At 51.2% G+C, this 13,094-nt stretch overlaps 1 protein-coding gene across 5 annotated transcripts in view; it reads left to right on the top strand.

Annotated features, from left to right (window-relative positions):
• Positions 1 to 13,094, top strand: part of SORCS2 (sortilin related VPS10 domain containing receptor 2) — a 528,424-nt gene that overhangs the window by 14,676 nt on the left and 500,654 nt on the right. The window lies entirely within an intron of this gene.

Raw genomic sequence — 13,094 nt, 5'->3', positions numbered from 1 at the left:
TTTCCTGATGTGATTTACTGCCTGGAATGCTCACCTCTTAAGATCAAGTCGGAATTTCTTTCCGTCCTGCCCGCGGCTAAGCAGAGGCCCAGGCAGTGGAAGGAAATACAAAACCGGGGACTTCTGGGGCTTGTCTACGGGCAGGCGGGGTGCTTTGGGGTGGCGTCTCCCAGGATTTCACCTCCTGCCTGCAGCTTCCCTTGGCCTGGGGTCTGGAGCCATCCTGGCCCAGCCAAGGCAATGATAACAGCTGGGGATACAGGTGGCTGCACCCACCTCCCTGGCCTGGCCGCCTCACTTCTCTGGCATGTGGAGAAAGAGGTTGGTGCCACTCTGACTTCTGAGCTGAGGGAAAGGAGGGGCTGAGGCTGTCCACATGGAAAGGAAACTTATTGGACCCAGGTGCTTAGCCTGAGCCAGGCACATGGTATTCCCAAATGGCCTCTGGTGGGCACTGCCCACTGAAGAGGTGGGAGATTGTTGTTAGGTAGGGCCTTGGCAGGAGGGGGAAGTGGGCAGGGCTGGTCTTCTGCCCTCTGCCCACCTCCTTTCTTTGCAGACACATTTCCTCAGACCCCTGTGTGCCGGGCTTTGTTCTGGGCGTATTGGCATTCAAGAGAAAGATCCACCCCAGGTGTCAGGACTCTTGGTCTTATAGAGAGGTGGGCCAGGGTACCAGCAATGGGGACATGGAGCAGGCAGCCCATCATACAAGTATTCATGAGCCTCCTGCTGGCCAGAGCCCGCCCACCCTGGCCACTTCCTCTCCAGGCAGCCTCTCCCCTGGATGGTCCCTCCCTTAAGCCACCAGAGACTGAACTGTCATTTCCAAGGACCCCAAGCCTTAGCTTCCTCCTCCAGTTAGGACCTGTGGCTCCCTGCACCTCTGCCCCTGCAGGCACTGCCCACTGGTGAGCCAGGCCTCTGTAGATCTCTCTGGTTTAAGATGCCTCTTGGGGGCATGTTTGGAATAGGGAAGGGACATGGCCAGATGGCTGCCTCGATTTACCCTTTACTTAAACAGTCAACGACCTGCGAATTTTGAGATCAATTCCAACTTGGTTCTCGTTGTTTTCCTAGCTCACCTCCATGCTGTGGGGTCAGCTCGGTCAGAAGAAGGCAGAAGATCAGGCCGAGTCTGCAGGAGCTTGTCCCAAATTTGTATTTGCCACAGAGAGCATCTTGGAGAGGTGCTCTTGGAGTGGCAGATTCAGTTATTTGGCCATGAGTTATGGCTCTAGGCCAGACTCTGCCACGTAGAAGGGGAGACATATGTGGCTGGGACAAAGTATGGTCCCTGCCTGCATGAGGTGACAGCCTCGTGGGGAAGAGGGGCCAATGCTGACCCAGGGACACAAGGGCAGGGCCAGGTGGGAGGGATGCTCTGAAGGAAATGTACAGGTCATGGGGTCTCTATGGGGGTCAGGGAAGGTCTCTTGGAGAGGGAGGTGGCAGTGTCCTGAAGAATGATGTCGTCAGCTGTGTGCAGAGCTGTGGCAGGGATGGGGATGTTCATCATTATTGCCACGCCCTGTTTCCTGTGCACCCATGCTGTGAGCCCACTCATTTCCTCTGCCTGGTGAGGACCCATGTCCCTACTCTTGACATTGTAGTGCCAGGAAGTTGGCTTGCAGGGGGCCAGCTGGTGACTGTCCCAACTTTGCTGCTAATGGCTGCCTGCCCTTAGGCTAGTTGCCTGACATCCCTGGGTCAAGTCTTCCCCTGTAAATTGGGGTGTAAGGTGTTCCCCTCATGAGGGTGCTGTGACTGTGAGCTGATACAGTGTAGGTAAAGCGTCAGTACCCTGCTGACACCAGTGCCTGTCCCTTCTCTAATTCTAGGAAGGGGTCCAAGGATCCATCACCTATGGACCCTTGATGGTTATTTCTCAGCCTAGAATAAGGGAGGCTTTGTGGAGAGGCAAGGGGGGTTCAGGAGTGGAGCAGGGAGGGACATGCCCTGGGTGTGGTGGAACCAGCCCCTGCTGCTCCTTTGAGCATCTGATGGTTCATAGCGGGACTGAGTCATAGCTGCAAGTGCACTTGTGCAAGAAATTTTGCATTTCTGCATTTTAAATTCCATCTTTAGATTCTTCATTCTACTGTAGGAAGCAAACATTTTCTCTGAAAGTCTCTGGTTGGGGAAATTTGGAAAAGCTTCTCAGATATGGTGGTAGGAGAGAGGAGAGGAGGGAGGGAGGGCATCCTGGTGGGTGGCAGTTACAGCAGTGGTAGAGGCCAGGGGAGGGTTAGGGAGGGGCAGGGAGGTGCCGGAGGGGGCATCCACAGGGCACAGGCCGGAGGTGACACTGGGACAGTCACTCCTGACATTGGTAAGACACTTTTTTATTTTTATTTTTTAATTTTTTTTTTATGTCAGCTTTTATTTTTTTTGTGGTTTTTGGCCGAGGCTGGGTTTGAACCCACCACCTCCAGCATATGGGACTGGCGCCCTATCCCTTTGAGCCACAGGCGCCACCCTTATTTTTTAATTTTTTTATTATTAAATATAACTGTGTACATTAGTGCAATCAAGGGGGACAATGTGCTGGTTTCATATACAATCTGAAATATTCTTTTTTTTTTTTTAGTATAATAAGATATTTTTGAGACAGAGGGACTTTATTCAGATAATTTTTGTTGCAGCATATTGTTATAATTTTTCTATTTTATTATCAGTTATTGTTAATCTCCTACTGTAACTTATAAATTAAATTTTATCATAGGTGTGTATGTATAGGAAAAAACATAGTACGTATAGGGTGTGATACCGTCCATGGTTTCAGACATCCACTAGGAAACTCAATATGAATCCCCTGAGCATAAAGGGGGGCTACCTTAAATACAAATGCAAGAGTAAAGTGTGAAGTGCTTGCTGTATTAGCAGAAGGGATGTTAATGGCTTTAGAAGTAATACAGAAGAGGTAGGAAGAGCCTCCTCCCTACCTCAAGAGGAAAGTGGAGACACCAAACTGGAGGCGGAATTAATTAAAGTCATTTTGCTTTTGCTTCTTACTTCGCTCATCCTTTGGTCTTAGGTGGTAGAAACTCCAGGGAGTAGTTTAGATGCAGCAGGTTGAAATATAGTGGTAGTTCCAGAGTATATGAGCTTACAGTTTGGATTTCCCAAATATAATTGATATATGTGTTTTATTAATCAGTTTATTCTGGTGGCAGAAAGATGTCTAACAATAAGAAAAAAACAAAAACAAACCAAAAAGAAGTTTTGACCTCTGTGATTGGCAGAGTCAAGGGTAAAATGGGTCAGGTATTAATGGACCAAGTTGCTTAGATAATCTCAGCAGAAATTTCCTTATCTTTTGGCTCTGCTTTCCTGTACATTGACTTGACTTTTAGGCAGACTTTCTCCAGGTGGTGGGAATTATGTTTAGCTTGAATCTTCTGTGACCCATACAGCCTCCTATCTAAAAGGTTAGAGAACCTTCAGTCTTAGCATCTTTACCTAAGAAGTCTCTGGGAGGTACCCTGACTGCCTACTTTGTGGACCAATTACAAGGGACAAAGGATGACTGATGAGCCTCCTTTCATCAGTCATCCTTTGAAGGATGGAGCAGTTTCTCAGTGAAAAGTTGCATGGGGAAGGGAGAAATCAGTGTTGTTACAGACTTGGAGTAACTCATTGTGGCTTGATTTATGCCAATAAGCAGAAGTATTTGTTCCTTGACTTTCAGGTTATACGTAGTAAGACCTTTGACATAGGTGAAAGGGTAGAGGGCTGCATTTGGGGATGCTACACATCTTAGATATGAATTATCCTGTCTCCTAGGCATTTTCCATCGTAAATGAGTCCTCTTATGAGAACATGTTGCTACTTGTCACACTAGTTCTATCTATGACCATTAACAAATTTGACACTCACAATGATCATTTGCTAAGGAAGAGAGTGAAGGCTATATGTTGTATGTTCAGTAGAACTTCAGAATTCTATTGGTTTTCTTTCATTCATATTTTTTAGGATTCTTAGCATTTGCGCACGCGTGCACACAGACACACACCCTGCTTTTTTTCTGGGCGATTCAGAAGCATAGAGAATTACATCTACTCATGTTCAATACCAATCTAAGACCTGGTGACATGAGTTTAAGAAACAAATCTAGTTCTTGCTTCAGAAGGGAAAAAACACTCAGAGGGGAGTACAAGAGGTTCAAAGTCGAGGCAGACGACCAAAGCCTTAATAACGGACAGGACTGGAAGGGTGGGGAGAACTTTAAGCCTCTCAGACAATGACAAGTTTAGTAACTGTGGCAAGTTTACAGACTCAGGGTGTTTTAGGTAATTTGCATATATATGAAAGAATGGGAGACAGAGACAATGACTGGGAAATCGTGACTCGGAAGATACACGAGCAGTATGGACAGATAAATCTTGGACAGCAGACGTACTGCATAGGCTTGAACTGAGAGTAGAGACTGCCTTAAGCGAAGTGTTGAGCTGGATTCAGGAGGTGCAGGGAAGAAGGCTGTAATCAGTTCAAAGTGTCGTCCATGGCTTTGCATGTGGCAGCAGATACACAACCCCAGTGAGTCTCCCAAGGACATTTTGTTGAATGCTCTAAGAAGATATTCAGAACTGTGAACTGTTTTGGTGTCTTTGGACTTGGCACTCAGTTGAACTGCCTTGGGGAGAGCCTGAGTGGGAGTGCGGAGAACTTTGGCCGTTGTCTAGGGCCCCAGTCTGAGCAGCTGAGCCAGACGGAGCTAATAGTGTTTGGCTGTGGGCAACAGGGAGCCATTGTGAGTGATCTGCCCCCAATCTGAAATATTCTTATCAAACTGTTCAATGTAGCCTTCATGGCATTTTCTTAGTTATTGTAGGTAGACATTTGTATTCTGCCTTTAGTAAGTTTCACCTGTACCCATTCTAAGATGCACCATAGATGTGGCCCCACCTTTTACCCTCCCTCCACCCTAACCTCCCCACTCCCTTCCCCTTCCTTGGCCCTTTCCTCGTAGTCTTGTGCTATAGTTGGGTTATAGCCTTCATGTGAAAGCCATAAATTAGCTTCATAGTAGGGCTGAGTACATTGGGTACTTTTTCTTCCATTCCTGAGATACTTTGCTAAGAAGAATATGTTCCACCTCCACCCATGTAAACATGAAAGAGGTAAAGTCTCCATCTTTCTTTAAGGCTGCATAGTATTCCATGGTATACATGTACCACAATCTGCTAGTCCATTCGTGGGTCGATGGGCACTTGGGCTTCTTCCATGACTTAGCAATTATGAATTGGGCTGCAATAAACATTCTGGTACGGATGTCTTTGCTATGTTGTGATTTTTGGTGGTAAGACACCTTTTAAACAACACGGATTGTCCATGTGAAATTCCATTTGGGATACACACATGCTGACAGACCACTGAGAAGGAAGCAGGTGTGACAAGGTGGGGCCACTTTCAGATCCCGGGGTCTGAGGAGTGGCTCTGACTCCTGGCTGGCTAATCCTTAATCCCTTTTATTTTCTCTCCACCTGGGAGCAAGTGTAATGGAAATTTTTTTTGTAGTAGTGGAAGCAGATAATGAATGTTATCTGGTGTCTGTTTCTGCAGAATTCTATCAGGAAGGTTCCCAGTTGCCTGTGTGGAGAAATCCCCTTTGGTAGGCTGAATTTCCATGGCTGCCCTGTCCCGGATTCCTGATGACCCATGGGGAGAGGGATTCTTGTGAAAAGACTAGATGGGGGGCATGGAGGCTTCAGGGGAAGTATCTCTGCCAGTTTCTGGATCTGGGAAGTTGCCTCCTTTCATTTGGCCCTGGGTTCTCCTCTCTTCCTGGCCCCTACCAGGAAGTGTCACCATACAGCTCAGCAAGTGCTTGTGCTCTGGCCGGTTGGTCAGATGGTCCCAGTTAGGTTACAGTTACAGGGAGGCAGGGCACTGGTTCCCGTTCCCTGTGTTTCCCTCTGCAGTGCTGCCCGAGCACACAGCGGGTGTGGTAAGTAGGACTCTGGGTGACAAGTCACAGAAACTCAACTCCCATTAGCTTGTGTGAAAAAGGGGAAGTCAGAGACTCACAGTTCAGGCGTGGCTGGTTCCAGGGGCTCAAGTGCTGGCACCGGGCTTGTTCCCCAGTCTGTCACCATCCCCAGGCTCTGCTTCACTGTCGGCTCCCTTCGTAGGCAGCCTTCCCTCCGTATTGGGCCCCAGAGAGGCTGCAGGGAGCTGCTGTTACGTATGCCATTGCTTCCCAGGAGCCTCGGGTCACATGCCCACCTGGAACCCCTCATGTTGCCCGGAGGGCTGACATGAGCAGCCCTGGGACCACGTGGAGAGACTGGGGAGGAGTAAGACAGCTTGTAAACAGCACAGATCGTCCTGTATGAAATTCCACTGGGGACATACACGTGCTGACAGACTGTGGAGAAGGAAGCAGTTGTGACAAGGGGGGACCACCTTGAGCTGCAGGGGGTGTGAGGAGTGTCTTAAGAGCTGTTAGTGGAAGAAGAGAGCCCAGACCGTGGGACCCTGCTGGGACTGAGTGTCTTTGCTGGCTTTTTCATTAGCAAAGGTGGCAGACCTCTGGGCAGTGCGAAACCAGTCCCTCCCTTCTGCTTTTATCATTTGCCGTCTGGTGAACCCCCAGTCCTCAGCTCTGCTTAAGACCACATCTGCAGCCGCGTAGCTCATTAGTAAGTGAGACCCCTGGCGTGGGGCCCCTCATGCGTGGGCCATGGCACCTGCTGCACGGGTGCCTGTGTGCCTGGATTCATGGCAGTGAAGGTTGTGGGATGAGGTACAGGGGGAGAAGAGGCCCTGGCAGGGGAGGGTGTGTCCTGGTGCCTGGGCAGAGCTGAAGGCAGCCCTAGTAGCCGGTGCTGTGAACTGAAGGTGGCCAGGGAAACGGTGCAGTCACTGACCATGGCTGTCATTGCCCTGGACATGGAGGTGCCCTGTGCTCAGAGGTGTTTGGTGTTGGTTTGAGACTTTCAGTGCTCTTGAGTGAGCTGCTCCAATCTCAACCCCCCAAATCAGGGAATGTCTGGGGAGTCTTGGGGCCTGGCTGGAGGTCTCATTTACAAATGAAAAAGCTGGGGAAGGGGCAGTGGGTTGAACAGAGTGCGCCCTCTGAGAGTGGCAGAGCTGGGTCTCATGTCTCTGTGTTCTCAGGCCAACGCCCTTTCTGGGTTGAGACCTAGCGAGCCCGAAGCACCCTCCCTTGGAAAGGCTCTTGGATATTATGGAGCCACCTTGGCTGCAGTGGACTCAACCACGTGTGCCCTGGAGCTGGGCTGGGCTAGAACAGACCTTCTGGGGCTTCTGTTTCAGGTCTCTGGACCTGGGCAGTGAAGTTTCCCACAGCAAGTGAGCTGGGCTTTTCCTGCCAGGAGTCACCGGGAGGTTTGTCTCAGCCTCTAGCCCTGGATGTTGGAGTGCTCAGGCAGCCAGTGCTCGAAGGGGTCCTAGGGGAAAGGCGAGTTACAGAGGGCCTCTGTCTCCCTCTGCTTACAGTTGCTCCTGTCAGGGGACAGCTGGTGGGCAGGGGGCTGCGGTGTACACGGGCCACGTTCTCAGACTTTCCAGACTTCAGAACCAAATAAATTTCTATTCTTTATGAATTGCCCAGTCTGTGGTATTCTGCCACAGTGACAAAACATGGATAGCCACAGAAGCTCTCTGGGCAGATTCATTCATCAGGTGCCATGGCACCTACTGTGTGCAGGAGGATTGCTAAAGAGAAGTCCTGGGACAAACTCACAGGATCTCAGACTTCCCAGGGTGCCCAGGGGTCACCATTTTCCATCTGGGATACCTCAAGTGATGGGAGGCTCACCCATTGTCGAGACAGCACATTTGAGCATGTCTGGTCCCTGCTGACAGCAGGTGGTGTCATCCTGGGGTTGAGGCTGCAGTGAGATTATGAAGCTGTTTTTCTGGTGGACGGGAAGGATGACTGTCTTTGCCGTTGGGTTTCCCAGCCTTGAGTCTGTTCTACTCATGATCTTCAGGGATAGTGCAGTTGGGGTGGTACCAGATTCTGCTGTGGCTCCAGCTTTGTCTTCATGTGGTGGTATTAGAAGGCATAAGTGAGGGAGCGATCCACTTGCCTTGTCCCTGGGCACAATGAGGGCCACCAGCTAGCAGTGGCCACCCAGCCCAGAACTGCATCAGCAGGTGGGCGGAGCAGTGGGCCTTTTATTCAAGGCCATATGTCCCTGTTTTAGCCTCCTGTGGTGCTATGACCACCTACACACATTTGGTGCCTTGAAGCGACACAGCTTTATTCTCTTGTGGTTCTGGAGGCCCCAAGTCCAAAATCGGTCTATTCGGGCTAAAGTCACAGTGTTGGCAGGGCCAGTTCCTTCTGGGAGATTCCCTGTCCTCGCCTTTCAGCTTCTAGAGGTGCCCACGTTCATCAGCTTGGGCACTTCCTCGCAGCCCTTCAGCCTTTGCCTCTGTATTCTCCATCCCTTCCCTGACTCTGCCTCTCCTGCCTCTCTGTACAAGGACTCTGGCGATGACAGTAGGGCCACTCAGATAATCCATCTCCAAAGCCCAGTCGCATCTGCAAAGTTCCTGTAAGATGATCTATAATGGGTTCTGGGATCTGGATTTGGGCACCTTAGGGGCACCAGGAGACCCTGTCCCCACCCTTCAGCGGCAAAGCCAAAGAGATGGGTGGCTGTGATTCCTATGATTTCCCTCCTAGGGTCTCTTCTGAGCCCGCTGTCCGTGCTGCACTTGCCCTGCTTTGCGGAGGCTCTGGGCTGACCCCACTTCTTAGCTTCAAATCCTTGGGAGGCTTCTCAGGCCTGCCCAGGAGCAGTTCTGGCCTTTCACCTGCAGCAGGTCCCCCTGCACCTGTCACTCCCTCAGCCTGGCCTGGAACCTTCCTTCTCGCCTCCCAGGCACTGGCCTCCCTGCCCCTGCCCCTCCAGAGCCCTCATGCTGTGGCCTGCGGTCCCGCACCCTTGCCCGGCTTCCACAGACTCGGTGGCCTCTGTGGGGCCCCGGGACCCTGCAGCTTGTTGGTCATGGCCCTCGGGCATCGTGGGTGCTCAGAGCATGTCTGTGAGTAGATGAGTGAGTGCCACGTCCCCATCCAGCGCCCATCACCCTGTGGCTTTCCTGCTGCACTTAGGTTGAAGTCCACACTCTTTCTCTGACTCGTCTCACCCAGCTGACCTCACCTCACGGCATCTCCTGCCCCCGCCCCTGTGCACTCTGCCATGCTATGATCTTGCAGTTTCTGGAACATGCCAGGCCATTCCTACCTCAGAGCCCAGGCCTGGGTGACACCCTCTGCCTGCCATGCACAGCTGGCTCCTACTCACTTTGGGGACTTCCCCACAAGGTCGTCCGGGGTCACCTGGCCTCTGCGTTCTTCCTCTGCACCGCCCTGTGTCCACCGCCTCAGCCGTGTTCTGCACTTTGGGCTTAGTGCCATCTTGTCTACTCTGCACGCTTGTGTGAGTCTCTGTCAGAAATGACAGTTTTCTGAAGGCAGGGACAGCGTCAGACTGCAGGGTGACATAAGCAGGGACAGCATCAGACTGCAGGGTGACACTGAATTTGAGGTGTCCCATGGGACCACCTGTGCTGCTGTGACTTGGCTTCAGCATATCTGTTTCCTGGTCCCCACCCCAGGAATTTGACTGAACTGGTCAGGCCTGAGGCACCACCTTTGAGAACCTCTGTCATGGTCTGGGAATCTGGAAGGGATGTGGACGGGCCTGCAGGGCAGACGGAACCTGGATGTGGAGGAGGACAGAGCCAGCCAGCTGGACTGCACCCTCTGAGGCCCTTGAACATGTGCCCCTTGTGTTCCTCCATGCCAGGCTCAGGAGAGAAAGTGAAACTCAGGGTGACAACTCCATGTCCTTGTGAAAATAAAGGAGTGTTTGGTTCACTCAGTTTAAGAAGATAGGTTTGTGTAATGCATTTCAGAACTAGAGCCACCACAAGTGTCTACTTTAAAGCAACAGCGACTCCCTGACCACTCAGAGCAGGGGCCTTAGCTGGATAGGAATTGGGCTGGGCTTAGATTCCAAGGGCTTCCTGGTCTGTGTGATAGGTTGGTGGCAGGTGGTGCTGACATGGGTGGCTTTTCTGTCCCAGGGAGTGAGGTGAGCCCTATGTGGCCCTGGGGGGAGCTCACCCAGCTCCTGTCTGATTCTACTCTGTACCCTGGCATCTGATTCAAGGTGTGGGGTACAGTAGGACCTCAGGAATAGCTGAGGGAGAGGAGTGAGTGGGTGAAGGCAGAGGGAGAGGCAAGATGCTATTTTCCTAATTCTTTTTTTTTTTTGAGACAGAGTCTCAAGCTGTCGCCCTGGGTAGAGTGCCGTGGTGTCATCATAGCTCACAGCAGCCTCCAACTCTTGGGCTCAAATGATCCTCTTACCTTAGTTTTTTCTATTTTTTAATAGAGACAGAGGGCCTCCCTTTTTGCTCAGGCTGGTCTTGAACTCGTGAGCTCAAGCAATCCACCTGCCTTGGCTTCCCAGAGTGCTACAATTATAGACATGAGCTACCATGCCTGGCCATTTTCTTAATTCTTGAACCCAAGCAGGGCCAGATGGAACCAGGGCCACATCAGATTTTCAAACCGATTTTCTGGAAACATCTACTTAGCATTTGTTTAGATGGCTAGGGTTGATTCAGGCAAGGGGCATGGCTTCTGCCTGGCTCAGGGGGAGTGGGGTTGATTGATACTCCCCCACATCTGGAAAGTTTCGTGTGTAGAGACCTGGACAAAGTGTTCTGTGTGTGATAGAGCAGCTAGCCTGGGTGCTTCCTGCCTGTCCTGGCCCCTTCCCTGGGCCTAGCTTGCTCACCGAGCAGTGGGGAGTAACTTGGGGGTGAGTTAATGTGCAATTTCCGACACTGCACATTTTCATTCCTGTTATGTCTCCAAGCTGCTATAGAAAGTAAGTGATTAATTAAGCAGCACCCACACAGGTTTTTAAAAAAACGAATGATTTTTCAAAACAAAGTCAAGCCCCAGTGATTTGTCAGAGAGAGAAAAAAACTTTAATAAGCAGGATGCTGTTTAATAAATCATAATTATTTATGTGGGCGAACGTGTCAGCTCAGTCAGCTCAGTGGAGGTGTCCAACTTTGTCCTTCATACTTATGGGGCTGGCCACACCCCTGGGGGTTGACCAGATGTCCCAAAGTTCTGGTGGTCAAAGTCTTGTGTAATAATATTATTTAAATATTATTACCTTTTTTGTTTTTCCCTGAGTTTCTGAACTGATGCCCTTAAGGAGTGATTCCCAAACTTTGTGTCAGAACCTCCTGGGGACTTGTCATGAATGCAGAGAGAGGGACCCACCTCAGATGTGTGGGTGTCCGTAGTTGGGTCCAGGGCCTGCAGTTGCCCGAGCTCTCCGAGTGTCTGCTGCACACCTCCATGAGAGAGCCCTTTCTCCGGCAGTAGCGGGGTCAGAGAACGTTCCCCATGGCTGAGATTGCCCGTGGTGCCCTTCCTATTCAAGGTGTGTGAGAGCTGGAGCCAACATAGGTGCAGGTGAGGGTTGCCACAAGTCACACGGAACAGAACCATTGCAATGCAGCAAGGTCGGGTGGAGCAGTTGTTTGGCAAAACTCACCAGCACCTACTGTGTGCTGGGCCCATGTGGGGGTGGGGGTCACAGAGAAGAAAAGCCCCTCTCCTTCCAGAAGCCTGACCTGCAGTGACCAGATGGACGAGGTGACACTTAGCAGGCTGCTGGTGCAGTGGAGGGCAGCTCTTTTGGTGGCAGGTTCAGGCAGGCTTCCTGGAAGAGGAGGCACTTCACTGAGACTTGGAGGAGTGAATAAGGTTAAGCGTGAATTTATATAGGGCCCCCCTGAGTGCCTGGCCCCGTCGCAGGAGGGAAGGATTTTCAACAAGGCCCAGGTCCCTGCTTTCATAGCGTTTTATCTGTCAGCAGGGGAGAGGACACAAAACTACGAGCAGGGAAATAAGTTCAAATGCTGCCAAGTGCTGTGGAGAAAATCAGGCAAAGACTAGGTGCCGCCACCCAGAGCTGGGGTGAGGGCACCTCTGGGCTCAGGAGGGAAATGAGCAGGGCGCGTCTGGAAGACAGAAAGAGGCGGAGCTTCCTGTGGCCCTGCTCCCAGGTCTGGACCCCAAAGAGGTGGAGACCTGTGTCCACATACTCACCAGTCCGTGAATGGTCCCTACAGCAGAGTTCATAGCAGCCAAAAGCTGGAAACAGCCAGAGTAAACCAAACATGGGCTGTCCTTACCATGGGACATCATTTAGCCATCTCCAGAAAGGAGGCACTGACATTGCTACAACAGGACGAACCTGGGAAAGGTTGCGCTCAGTGAAAGAAGAGAGACACTGTGTGGCTCCACTCCCATGGTTGTGCAGGGCAGAGACAGCCACAGACACAGAAAGCAGATTAGTGGCTGCTTCAGACAGGGAGCAGTGGGGGCTGGGGGTTGACAGCTAACGGGTACAGGGATTTGGTGGTGGCTGTGGGGCTCTGTGAATATACCGGCAGCCACTGCTGTCCCTCTTGTGTGGGTGCGCTGTGTGGTGTGTGAATGAGATCTCATCAGAGCTGCTGCAAAGCAGGGCAGGAGGAAGCTGCTGCCCTGGGTACCGCAGGCTGTGGCTGGAGAGAGCTGTGGGACCGGGGGGCAGGTGCTGGCAGAGCAGGGCTGTGGGGGTCTGCATGGGGTGGGGGTCGGGCATGGCATAGCAGCTGTGGTATCCCCAGGGTGGTCGTGGGGTGGCCTGGGAAGGCTTTCTGCAGAGAAACTGCAAAAAGGCTGGGAGATCATTCCTTTTCTCTTTGCTTCACCTCGACTGCAAAGGTTTCTTTGGGCAGGCGCTGGGTTGGGTCCTAGCTGGACCCCAGGACACCAAAATCCCAGAATTCCTGAGTCTGGAATTTACTGAGACTTATACTTTATTAAAAACCAACAACCAGCCAAGCAACAAAAAACCCAGACTCATGTTCTGATGAAGGTTGTAACCTGTGCTCATTTTAGACCTTGCAAGAACCTGAGAAAAAAGAAGCTTGAGAGGACCCACAGTCCTGTACCTTAGAGATACTAACATCCAACCTTTTGAGACATTCCCTTCCCATTCTTCTTCTGTGCAAAGATCAGGACCTTAATA

Source organism: Nycticebus coucang, chromosome 17 (genome assembly GCF_027406575.1).
Source record: "Nycticebus coucang isolate mNycCou1 chromosome 17, mNycCou1.pri, whole genome shotgun sequence".
NCBI lineage: Eukaryota > Metazoa > Chordata > Mammalia > Primates > Lorisidae > Nycticebus > Nycticebus coucang.
Note: the sequence above shows the minus strand (reverse complement) of the source record. Positions and strands in the feature narration are given on the sequence as shown.